Consider the following 12,274-nt stretch of genomic DNA (forward strand, 5'->3'; position numbering starts at 1 on the left):
GGTAGATGGTAAATATTCAGCCTGGAGCCCAGTTACAAGTGGAGGTCCGCAGGGATCAGTTCTGGGTCCTCTGCTGTTTGTAATTTTTATTAATGACCTGGATGAGGGAGTCGAAGGGTGTGTCAGTAAATTCGCAGATGATACGAAGATAGATGGAGTTGTGGACAGTGAGGAGGGCATTTGTCGTTTGCAAAGGGACTTAGATATGATGCAGAGCTGGGCTGAGGAGTGGCAGATGGAGTTCAACCCTGCCAAGTGTGAGGTTGTCCATTTTGGAAGAGCAAATAAGAATGCGGAATATAAGGTTAATGATAGGGTTCTTAGTCAGGTGGAGGAACAGAGGGATCTTGGGGTCTATGTACATAGATCTTTGAAAGTTGCCACTCAGGTGGATAGAGTTTGCAAGAAGGCCTATGGTGTATTATCGTTCATTAGCAGAGGGATTGAATTCAAGAGTTGTGAAGTGATGTTGCAGCTGTACAGGACTTTGGTTAGGCCACATTTGGAGTACTGTGTGCAGTTCTGGTCACCTCACTTTAGGAAAGATGTGGAAGCTTTAGAGAGGGTGCAGAGAAGATTTACCAGGATGTTACCTGGAATGGAGAATAGGTCATACGAGGATAGGTTGAGAGTTCTCGGCCTTTTCTCGTTGGAACGGCGAAGGATGAGGGGTGACTTGATAGAGGTTTATAAGATGATCAGAGGAATAGATAGAGTAGACAGTCAGAAACTTTTTCCCCGGGTACAACAGAGTGTTACAAGGGGACATAAATTTAAGGTGAAGGGTGGAAGGTATAGGGGGTTGTCAGGGGAAGGTTCTTTAGATTAGATTAGATTAGATTAGATTACTTACAGTGTGGAAACAGGCCCTTCGGCCCAACAAGTCCACACCGCCCCGCCGAAGCATAACCCACCCATACCCCTACATCTATATATATATCTACCCCTTACCTAACACTACGGACAATTTAGCATGGCCAATTTACCTGACCTGCACATCTTTGGAGTGTGGGAGGAAACCGGAGCACCCGGAGGAAACCCACACAGACACGGGGAGTACGTGCAAACTCCACACAGTCAGTCGCCTGAGGCGGGAATTGAACCCGGGTCTCTGGCGCTGTGAGGCAGCAGTGCTAACCACTGTGCCACCGTGCCACCCAGAGAGTGGTGGGGGCATGGAATGCGCTGCCAGTGGGAGTGGTAGAGTCAGAATCATTGGCGACCTTTAAGTGGTATTTCGATAGGTACATGGATGGGTGCTTAATCTAGGATAGAAGTTTGGCACAACATCGTGGGCCGAAGGGCCTGTTCTGTGCTGTATTGTTCTATGTTCTATGTTCTATGTTTAACTCCCACGTCAGATCCACACCCCCCACCAACCCAACCTCCACTCCCAGCACCTTCCCCTGCAAATGCAAGAAATGCAAAACTTGCGCCCACCTCCCCCCTCACTTCCTTCCAAGGCCCCAAGGGATCCTTCCATATTCATCACAAATTCACCTGCACCTCCACGTACATCATTTACTGCATCCGCTGCACCCGATGTGGCCTCCTATACATCGGAACGTTTCAGAGAACACCTCTGGGACACCCGCAACAACCAACCCAACTGCCCCGTGGCTGAACACTTTAATTCCCCCTCCCACTCCACCAAGGACATTCAGGTCCTTGGCCTCCTCCATCACCAGACCATGGCAACACGATGCCTGGAGGAAGAGCGCCTCATCTTCTGCCTAGGAACCCTCCAACCACAAGGGATGAATGCAGATTTCTCCAGCTTTCTGATTTCCCCTCACCCCCACCTTATCCCAATCCCAACCCTCGGACTCAGCACCGCCTTTTTGACCTGCAATCTTCTTCCCGACCTCTCCGCCCCCACCCCTTCTCCGGCCTATCACCCTCACCTTAACCTCCTTCCACCTATTGCATTCCCAACGCCCCTCCCCCAAGTCCCTCCTCCCTACCTTTTATCTTAGCCTGCTTGGCACACCCTCCTCATTCCTGAAGAAGGGCTTATGCCCGAAACGTCGATTCTTCTGCTCCTTGGATGCTGCCTGACCTGCTGCACTTTTCCAGCAACACATTTTTCAGCTCTGATCTCCAGTATCTGCAGTCCTCACATTCTCCATATCTCACTTTATATAAACATAGATAATAGGAGCCTGAGGCGACTGTTTGATCCCTTGAGCCATGCTTCAATATGATCATGGCTGATCATCGAGCTCAATACATTAAATCCACCCTTCCCCAATGTCCCTTGAACCACATGATCTATATCTATTTCCTTCTTTAAAACACACTGTTTGGCCTCAACTGCTTTCTGTGGTGTGAATTCCACTCTCTGGGTGAAGACACTTCTCCTCATCTCAGCTCTAAAAGATTTACCCCTAAACCTTAAACTGTGTCCCATGGCTCTCGACACGCCCCCATCAGGAATATCCTTCTTACATTTAACCTGGCTGGCCCCAGCAGAATTTTATAGGTTTCTATGTGATCCCTCATTCTAAATTCCGATGAATACAATCCTTACCTCAATCTCTCCTCATGTGTCAATCCTGTCATCTCAGGATTCAATCTGGTAAATCTTCACTGCACTCCCTCGATCGCAAGAACATTCTTTCCCAAACAAGGATACCAAAACTGCACCCGGTATTTCAGATGTGGCCTCACCAATGCCCTGTTTAATCACAGTGAGACATGTTATTCCTTTCCTCTTGCTATGAATGCCAACATGTAGTTAGCCTTCTTCACTGCCTACTGCACCAACACACTTCCTTTCAGTGACTCATACACAAAAACACCCTTCTCCCAATTTACAGCCATTAAAATAACCTGCCTTTCTGGTTTTGTTACCAAAGTGGAAAACTTCACATTTATCCACACAAAACTGTATCTATCACGCAAATTGCCCACTAACGCAGCCAATCCAATTAGCTTTACATCCTCCTCAAAGCTGACCATTTAACATACCTTTGTGTTATCTGCAAATTTTGATACATTACATTTTGATCTGTTATCTGCATTGTTGACATATCTTGTGAATAGCTGGGGTCCCAGTCCCAATCTCTGCAGTACTCCAGTCATTAGTCATCACAAAACATTGATCTAATCCTCCCTCACTCACATACAGAATGGCAGATGTTAGTCTGATTTTCAAAACTGACTGTATGGAGATTCAATTAGCAATTGTGATTCACCAAATTATAAAAGCACAGAAACAGGCCAGTTGGCCCATTGTGTCCAAGCTTTCTGACCATGTGCCATTCTCTTACATTGTTTATCATCAATTAATCATCTAGTGCCCTTGATTGACTCTGCCAAAACCACTGTTCCATGCAATGTCTTCCAGATCTAATTACTCGCTGAGTGAAGTTTCTTTCTCACATCCATTTCCTTCTCTTGCAATGTATTTGCAATCGACCCTCTTATTCTCAATGCTTCTACTACTGGGAGGGATTTGGTTGAGCCCAGTTGTCTGGGTCAATGGTTTGCAGAGCAGTGTGATGTCAACAGTGGGTTTAATACCCATTGCCAGTTTCAGGTTCCCATGAAGGGCTTTCCTTCTCAACCTCTTCCCTTGCCTGAGGTTTGCTGACCCTCAGATTAAACCATCACCACTTGATTCTCTCTTGAATGAGGAAGCAGACCCTTATGGTCTGGTAAGACTATGGCACCATGACATACTAGTCAGCATGGCGTCACATTATCTACTCTGGGTAGGCTGTGCATGATTTTGAAAACTTCTTTCAAATCTTCCGCCAGCCTTCTCCAATCTAACTTTCTGACTGAAATTTCTTACTGCTGGAGCCATTCATGTGAAGGTGGTTTCTCCAAACCCCCCAGTTTCTGCTCCTTCTCTTCAGCTGAAAGTAAATTAACCCAAGAACAGTCTCATGGTCCATTCTGGTGCCTGGGTCTCTTCACTCTGATAAACTAACTCCAGTTAAACACCAAGAAGAATGAAGCCGCTGTTACCAGTCCCTGCTCCAATTTTCATTCCTGATCTACTGCCTCGATCCCTCTCTCCTGTAACTCATTGTGATTCACAACTTGGTGCTGCATTTGATTCTGAGAGGAGTTGCTGATCTCAGACCAAAGAGAAAAGAACGTAGAAAAATACAGCACAGGAACAGGCCCTTCAGCCCTCCAAGCCTGCACCGATCTAGATCTTCTACCTAAACTTGTCACCTATTTTTTAAGGATCTGTATCCTCCTGCCCCTTGCCCATTCATGTATCTGTCTGGATACATCTTAAATGACGCTATCGTGCCTGACTCTACCAGCTCTGCTGGCAATTTGGTTCCAGGAACCCACCACCTTCTGTGTAAAGAACTTTCCACTGATATTTCCCTTAAATGTTTCCACTCTTACCTTGAACTTGTGACCTCTATTAATTGAAACCCCCACTCTGGGAAAAAGCTTCTTGCTATCTACCATGTCCATACCTCTCATGATTTTGTAGATCTCAATCAGGTGCCCCCTCAACATTCATCTTTCCAATGGAAATAATCCTAATCTACTCAACCTGTCTTCACAGCTAGCGTCCTCCATACTAGGCAGCATCCCAGTCAATCTCCTCTGCACCCTCTCCAAAGCATCCACATCCTTTCAGTAATGTGGCAAACAGAACTGTATGCTGTACTCTAAATGTGGCCAAACCAAAGTCTAATACAACTCTAACACGACCTGCCAACTCTTGTACTCAATACCCTGTCTGATGAAGGAAAGCATGCCGTGTGCCTTCTCGACCACTCTACTGATCTACGTTGCCACCTTCAGGATACAATGGACCTGAACACCCAGATCTCTCTGTACATCAATTTTCCCCTGGACTTTTCCATTTATCGCTCTTGAACTGGATCTTCCAAAATGCATCACCTCACATTTTCCCAGATTGAACTCCATCTGCCATTTTTCTGCTCAACTCTCCAATCTATCTACATTCTGCTGCAATCTCTGACCGTCCCCTTCAGTATTTGCTACTCCACCAATCTTAGTGTCATCTGCAAACTTGCTAATCAGACCATCTACACTTTCTTCCAGATCATTTATGTAAATCATTAACAGCAGTGGTCCCAGCACAGAGCCTTGTGGAACACCACTGGTCACTGTTCTCCATTTTGAGAAACATGTTTCCACTACTACTCTTTGTCTCCTGTTGCCCAGCCAGTTCTCTATTCATCAGGCTAGTATACCCTGGACCCCATGTGACTTCACTTTCTCCATCAGCCTACCGTGGGTAGCCTTATCAAATACCTTACTGAAGTCAATGTCTTTGACATCTGCAGCCACTTAAATCAAATTTGTCACTTTCTCAATGAACTCTATTATACTGGTAAGACATGACCTTCTTTGCACAAAACCATGTTGCCTATCATTCATCAACCCATTTTCTTTCAAATGCATCCTATCCCTCAGTACCTTCTCCAGCAGCTTACTTATCACTGACGTCAGGCTCACCAGTCAATAATTATCTGGATTATTCTTGCTACCCTTCTTAAAAAAGGGGACAACATTAGCAATTATCCAGTCCTCCAGTACCTAACACATGTTCAAGGATGCTGCATAGATATCTGTTAATGCTCAGCTATTTCCTCTTTCCTCTTTCCTATTTCCTCTTTCACTTCAGTAACCTGGGATAGACCCCATCCAGACCTGGGGACTTGTCCGCCTTAATGCCTTTTAGAATACCCAACATTTCCTCTCTCCTTATGCTGACTTGACCTAGAGTAATCAAACATCTATGCCAAACCTAAACATCCATCATGTCCCTCTCCTCGGTGAATACTGATGCAAAGTACTCATTAAGAATCTTACTCATTTTCTCTCACTCCACACATATCTTTCCTGCTTTGCCCTTGAGTAGGCCAACCCTTTCTCTTGTTACTCTCTTGATTGTTATATATGAATAAAATGCTTTGGGATTTTCCTTAACCTTGTTTGCTAAAGCTATTTCATGAGTTCTTTTAGCCCTCTTAATTCCGTGTTTCAGATTGGTCCTCCTTTCCCAATATTCTTCCAAAGCTTTGTCTGTCTTCAGTCGTCTAGACCTTATGTATGTTTCCTTTTTTCTCTTAGCTAGACTCACAATTTCCCCTGTCATCCATAGTTCCCTAATCATGCCGTTTTTAATCCCTTGTTTTCACAGGGATATGTCTGCCATGCACTCCAATCAATCTTTCTTTAAAATCCTGCCGCATATCAAATGTGGATTTACCCTCAAACAGCTGTTCCCAAGCTACATTCCCCAGCTCCTGTCGAATTTTGGTACAGTTGGCCTTCCCCAAATTTAGTTTTCTTCACTCTTGTCTTTGTCCATGAGTATTTTAAAACTCACAGAACTGTGATCAGTATTCCCTAAGTAATCCCCTATTGGAATTTCAACCACCTGGTTGAGCTTATTCCCCAACACCAGGTCCAGTATGGCCTCTTCCCAAGGTGGACTATTTACATACAGCCCTAAAAAAGCCCTGCTGGATGTTTGTACCGACACAGGGTAAACCTTTCTGCTAATTTAAACCAGACACATAGAGAATCTCACCTCATGCCGTAATCTGTTACATTTCTGCTGCACGAATTTCTGATGGACAGGTACCTTTCAAAGAGCTATGCTGCAGGCAGTTGTTGGTGCTTGGCTGCTGTTTGCAATACTCGATTTTATATACCCTAAGGCATCTGACCAGCTCATTGCTTTGATGTCATCCAAAACTGTAAAATACAAACTCAATTGGATTTTGGTATCTGGGGCAGAATTTGAACTGAATTTGAATTTGTTGTGTTCAATGGCAATGCAGCTCCAGCTATTTCTTGCACAACCAAATGTTACATTTTTGAATTTTTCAGCACACTTTGTGCCAGCCAGAAGTTTCAGCTCCCTGAAAGGTACAGTACACGTCTCCAACTTCATAACAATGCTCTTTACAAACTCTGCTACATATAAACCTCGAACACTAATTAAATGCCAGTCAATATTGGGAAAAGTTAAAATCTCCTATCACCACCACCATATTGCTCCTACATCTTTCTATAATCTGTTTCCATATTTGTAACTCTATCTCACCCTCGCTGTTGGGAGGCCTATCGTACAGCCCCAACATTGTTACCGCACCATTCCTGTTTCTGAGCTCTGCCCAATTGCCTCACTGCACGGGTTGTGCATACTGCTCTCCTTCAACACAGCTGTGACATTTTCTCTGACGTTTCATGCAACTCTTTCTTTTACTCCCCTCTCTGTCCTGCCTGAATATCCTGGGATAGTTGCCAATCTTGCCCTTTCCTCAACCAAGTCTCAGTAATAGCAATAACATCATATCCCCAGGAACTAATCCAAGCCCTAAGTTCATCTGTGCATTCTTTCATTTCTACTCTGTCTAGTACATGGCACTGGTAGCAATCCTGAGATTACTACCTCTTAGGTTCTACTTTTTAACTTGGCTCCTAACTCCCAAAATTCTGCTGGCGGGACCTCATTTGATTTTTTTATCTATATCATTGATGCCTATATGCACCACTAAGGATCTGAAACCTGAATACAGGCTGAAGTAACTGGTTGTTGTCAGGGGAAACCACGTAACAGAGGCTCTTAATGACTTCAGCTTCAAGAGGGCTTCTCGATGCAAACATGGCAAAATGTCTCTGAGGCTGCAAACTGACAATTCTACTAAAGCTGCATAAAAAGACTTTTCAGTTACTAATTGCTAATTCTGCAAGAGCTGCATAACCGACTAACCACAGTCTAGTCAATAGAGATTAGCAGACAATGCACCCTTTAAAACACAGAAATAACTTGACAAGATAAGACATTACTGGCCATTCTGAGAGACTTTCAGATGCAGGTGCAATGGCTCGATTAGTGAGATAAGGGTGGCCTGAGAGTTGGAAAATAAAGTTAGTTCCCAGGAAATATCATTGGACTAAATAGCTGTCAAATAAAGCAGTATCGTGTATTAATTGGTAATTGTTTGAATGTACTATACAATGTTGGCCTGTACCCTTCCTTAAGAAAGGCATAAAAATGTCTTTGGTTTAAGAATGTGTGCAGGCCCTCCGAGGAACGTGGAACTGCATAATCTCTGTATTTCTGGATACTCTGTGCCTGGCCATATGAAAAATAAAGAGTGAAGTCTAAACAGCCAGACTGATTGTGAATGTTTATTGACAGATCATGGAACCGAGAGGCTCAGCTGGGGGTCCAGATCTTCATCTGGTGCTGTGACTCGGACTCGGTATGGATGAATTGTGAGAAGCGTTGTAAGAGCCTTGAGTCCTCTAGTATTGAGTGCAGAGGAATCGGCCGGCCAGACGTAAGTATTCTCTCCGTTTGGTTTTCCTAACATTCAAATCGCGGTTGACTCAACCCCTCACTGTCTATCGTATAAGTCCAGCACGAAAAGGATCGGTCTGGTAAGAATTTATTGTGAAAAAAAGGACTCCATTAACAGGTCAGGGACCTGCTGATCGGGCATCCAAAATAAAGTTGGGACTCTTAAAAAAGGAGTCAGAGACTCCCAGTAACAAGTTGGGGACCTGCAAATGGGGATCCGAAGTAGAGTCAGGGACTCTGATAAAAAGGAGTCAGGGAGTATTTCAATGAGGAAGTATTTCAAATGAGTTGGGGACTCAGATTGGGTCGAATTGATGTTATCTGAATTGAGTTCCAAACTGTTCTGTGAAAGACGAGATAAGCAAGTATTGTGATACATTGTAACAAGACTGCTGGTGGTTTTGGAAAGGTGAGAAGTGTTTGTGAAAGTCATTAGATTTGTTGTTTGTTGTCGGGTTGTTGAATAGTGAAGGCCTTAAATTGGGACTATAAAAGGAAGGTTGTTTTAATATGGGTAATAATACAGATAAGACAGAAGATCTGTCTTCGTCATTGGTGAAACTATGTGAAAAGTATCCAGATAAGTCTGAAAGCCTGCAAACACTTTCAGGCCCTTAAATAAGACATTGGGTGATGAGCAGTGGCCACTGAACAGCCCTAAAGGTCCTCAATTGGTTAAATCAACACAACAACTGATTTGTCGCTGAAACCTAGGCTCAGAAATGAAAGAATTGATTGGATTGTGGCAGCTAGTGGATACTGCCACCAAATTTGGAATTGAATTGAATAATAATCATATCATGAAATCAACCGACATCCTCAAAAATGAACGTTCTCGTGTCAAACGTCAACAGAAACAAAAATAAAAGTCACCGTTGACTGATAAGCAAAAAGAACTGTGCAGTTTGATGGTTGGCCTTGATTTGGGTGAGGGAGACAACAAAAATTCAGATTTCAATGATTGGTGTTCCTAAATGCATCTTGCACCACCACCTCCCTATCCCCACCTAACCCACAAGCGAATCTTAAATCAACCCCAGCTATTCCAGCCCCTGCCGCATCAACAAGTCAAGCACCCCCTGCCCTAACCCCTTTCGCACAGATTATTCAACCTCCTGTTTACCAAACTTTTATTGCATCTAATTCACAAATCCCTGTTGTTCCCCTGCCACTGGCCCCTGTCATTCTCCCACCTGGACTCACCCTTGCTATAGCTGCATCTTCTCATGCTCCTCAGATTCCCATTAGTTCGGCAGCTGCAGCTCATCCTCGGACATATGCTGCTGCTGTAGCTATGCCTGTCCCTCTGCCCCCTTCTCAGTTTACCGACTCTGTTGCTTGGAATACTCGCAGTCAACTAAAGTCGAGATCTCACCAGTCTTCTAAAAAGTCTGACCGTGTCTTGCCACAACTCGTCCAGTGATCAGAAACCTCGCTGAGTTCCTTTTCTGAGGATTTGGGAGATGACATGCTTGCTCTGGGCTTGTTCCCAAGGAGACAACTGCCAAATCCACAGGCTAGCGTTGCTGGTCAAAACTCCACTATCCCTGAATGGAATTATGTCCATTCTCTCTGTAATGCTCCGGACCGCCACAAGGCTTCCAACAGTTTGTTGATTTCCCGAGCACGACAATTAAAGTTTATGACAGCACTGCACAAGAGCTGGGCAGAGAAGTGGCAGATGGAGTTTAATTCAGATAAATGCGAGGTGCTGCATTTTGGGAAAGCAAATCTTAACAGGACTTATACACTTAATGGTAAGGTCCTAGGGTGTGTTGCTGAACAAAGAGACCTTGGAGTGTAGGTTCATAGCTTCTTGAAAGTGGAGTCGCAGGTAGATAGGATAGTGAAGAATGCGTTTGGTATGCTTTTCTTTATTGGTCAGAGTATTGAGTACAGGAGTTGGGAGGTCATGTTGCGGCTGTACAGGATATTGGTTAGGCCACTGTTGGAAGATTGTGTGCAATTCTGGTCTCCTTCCTATCGGAAAGTTGTTGTGAAACGTTTCTGAGGACTTGGGAGATGGACTTGGGAAAAATTTTTTCCCTGAGGTGGGGGAGTGCCAGAACTAGAGGGCGTAGGTTTAGGGTGTGAGGGGAAAGATATAAAAGAGACCTAAGGGGCAACTTTTTCACGCAGAGGGTGGTACATGTATGGAATGAGCTGCCAGAGGACGTGGTGGAGGCTGGTACAATTGCAACATTTTAGAGGCATTTGGATGGGCATATGAATAGGAAGGGTTTGGAGGGTTATGGGCCGGTAGCTAGCAGGTGGGACGAGATTAGGTTGGGATATCTGGTCGGCATGGACAGGTTGGACCGAAGGGTCTGTCTCCATGCTGCACATCTCTATGACTCTATGGCCTTTGGGCCCTTATTCAACAGATCCTTATCTGCAATGAATATGCCTGTTCCACTGAACGCGTTGGTTAAAATGATTTTGCTGCCCTCGCCAACGTCATGGTTCAGGGTCAGCAGCGACAGGATGATATCCTTGCTGCTGCCTCCACCTTACTGATGAAACCTATTGACCTACTCATATCCTCGAACCTCACTCTAAAAGTTAGGAGTCTGCTGAATACTTTGCTGAATGCTTCCGAGAATGTTATGAATCCTATTCTGGGGATCGAGTTTTGAATTTCCATGTTTTCAATGCTAAATATAACTCTGTTATTGAACTGTCTGCCACCCTCTGTCACCATCGCAGTCAAGACAAATAACCTGGACTGGGTCGACACTAATCCCAATCAACTCCATTGTTCCATTAATGCTTTATGGCAACATCAGAGTAAAGACAAGGCGTCGACCCACGTAAAGTCGGAATTTGTTGTCCACGAAGAGACTTCTCAATAACTACCTATGCGTTGTAGTATTCGTCCTTCTCCCTTTTGAGGCCATGGACGTGGCTGGGGGTCCCTCCCAGACAACTCCCTCAGAGCCGTTTTAATCATGGTGACCCATATCACTGTGCTTGTGCCTGCCGACATGTGGCTGTTTCAATTGTGGCCAACCTTTTCATTGGGTTTCTAATTGTTCCAAAGGGGCAACAAGGGGGAGTCAAGGAGGTAGATATGGAAATTACCCCCAGGACCCTTACGATGAGGGAAGCTCCCTAGTAATAATCACCCTTTGATGCAAGCGAGAGGCAGAGGATGACTCACTAATTTTTCACAAAAAACCCCTTTTCCCAATGACGAAGTAACTTTCCTTTGAAGTCTGTGTCTTGCAAGCAGGAACCTACAGTCTTACTTCAAGTTGAAAACAGAAGGTATCCCTTTCTGATTGACACAGGAGCCCCAATGTCCTCAGTGAAATCTGACAAGAACTCTCCAAACTCTAAGAAGACCCAAATATTATCTGGCTTTCGAGGAGAAACCCATCGTTATCCAGTTTCTGATCCAGTTCCTGTCTATTTCCAAGGCTATTCCCTGGACCACCGCCTTGTGATTACTACCACATTATCCTGAAATCTAATGGGATGAGATCTCCTGTGTGCCTTTCAAGTCACATTTGCCTGTTCCCCTGCTGGTGTCCAATTTGATTCTGACTCAGGTGAATGCCAACTGGACATGTCCACTAAACCCCAATGGTGGTCACTTGACCCCCAAAGCTCTGGAAGTCATGTCACCCTTGCTTACAATCGGACAGTCCAAGATTTTTTTCAGGGATTTCATTGATACTGAATGGACTATACCAATTCTGGCCAGATGGTGAAGCAAATTATGTTCAAATACTCACTCACCTATGGAAACAGTCCCTCACATCACCGGAAGGCCAATCCGCCTCATCACACTAAAGACCTGGGCTCTTTGATCCACCGTGCAATCACCAGGGCTGATCCACACTGCTATCATCTGCAAACACTCCAAGGAGGGATAACTATCCTCTACGATCCAAATCCTACCTCTCACCGGACCACTCTCCTGCACCATGAAAGTCGGGATGTCCTTGA

This window comes from Chiloscyllium punctatum, chromosome 24 (genome assembly GCF_047496795.1).
Source record: "Chiloscyllium punctatum isolate Juve2018m chromosome 24, sChiPun1.3, whole genome shotgun sequence".
Classification (NCBI taxonomy): domain Eukaryota; kingdom Metazoa; phylum Chordata; class Chondrichthyes; order Orectolobiformes; family Hemiscylliidae; genus Chiloscyllium; species Chiloscyllium punctatum.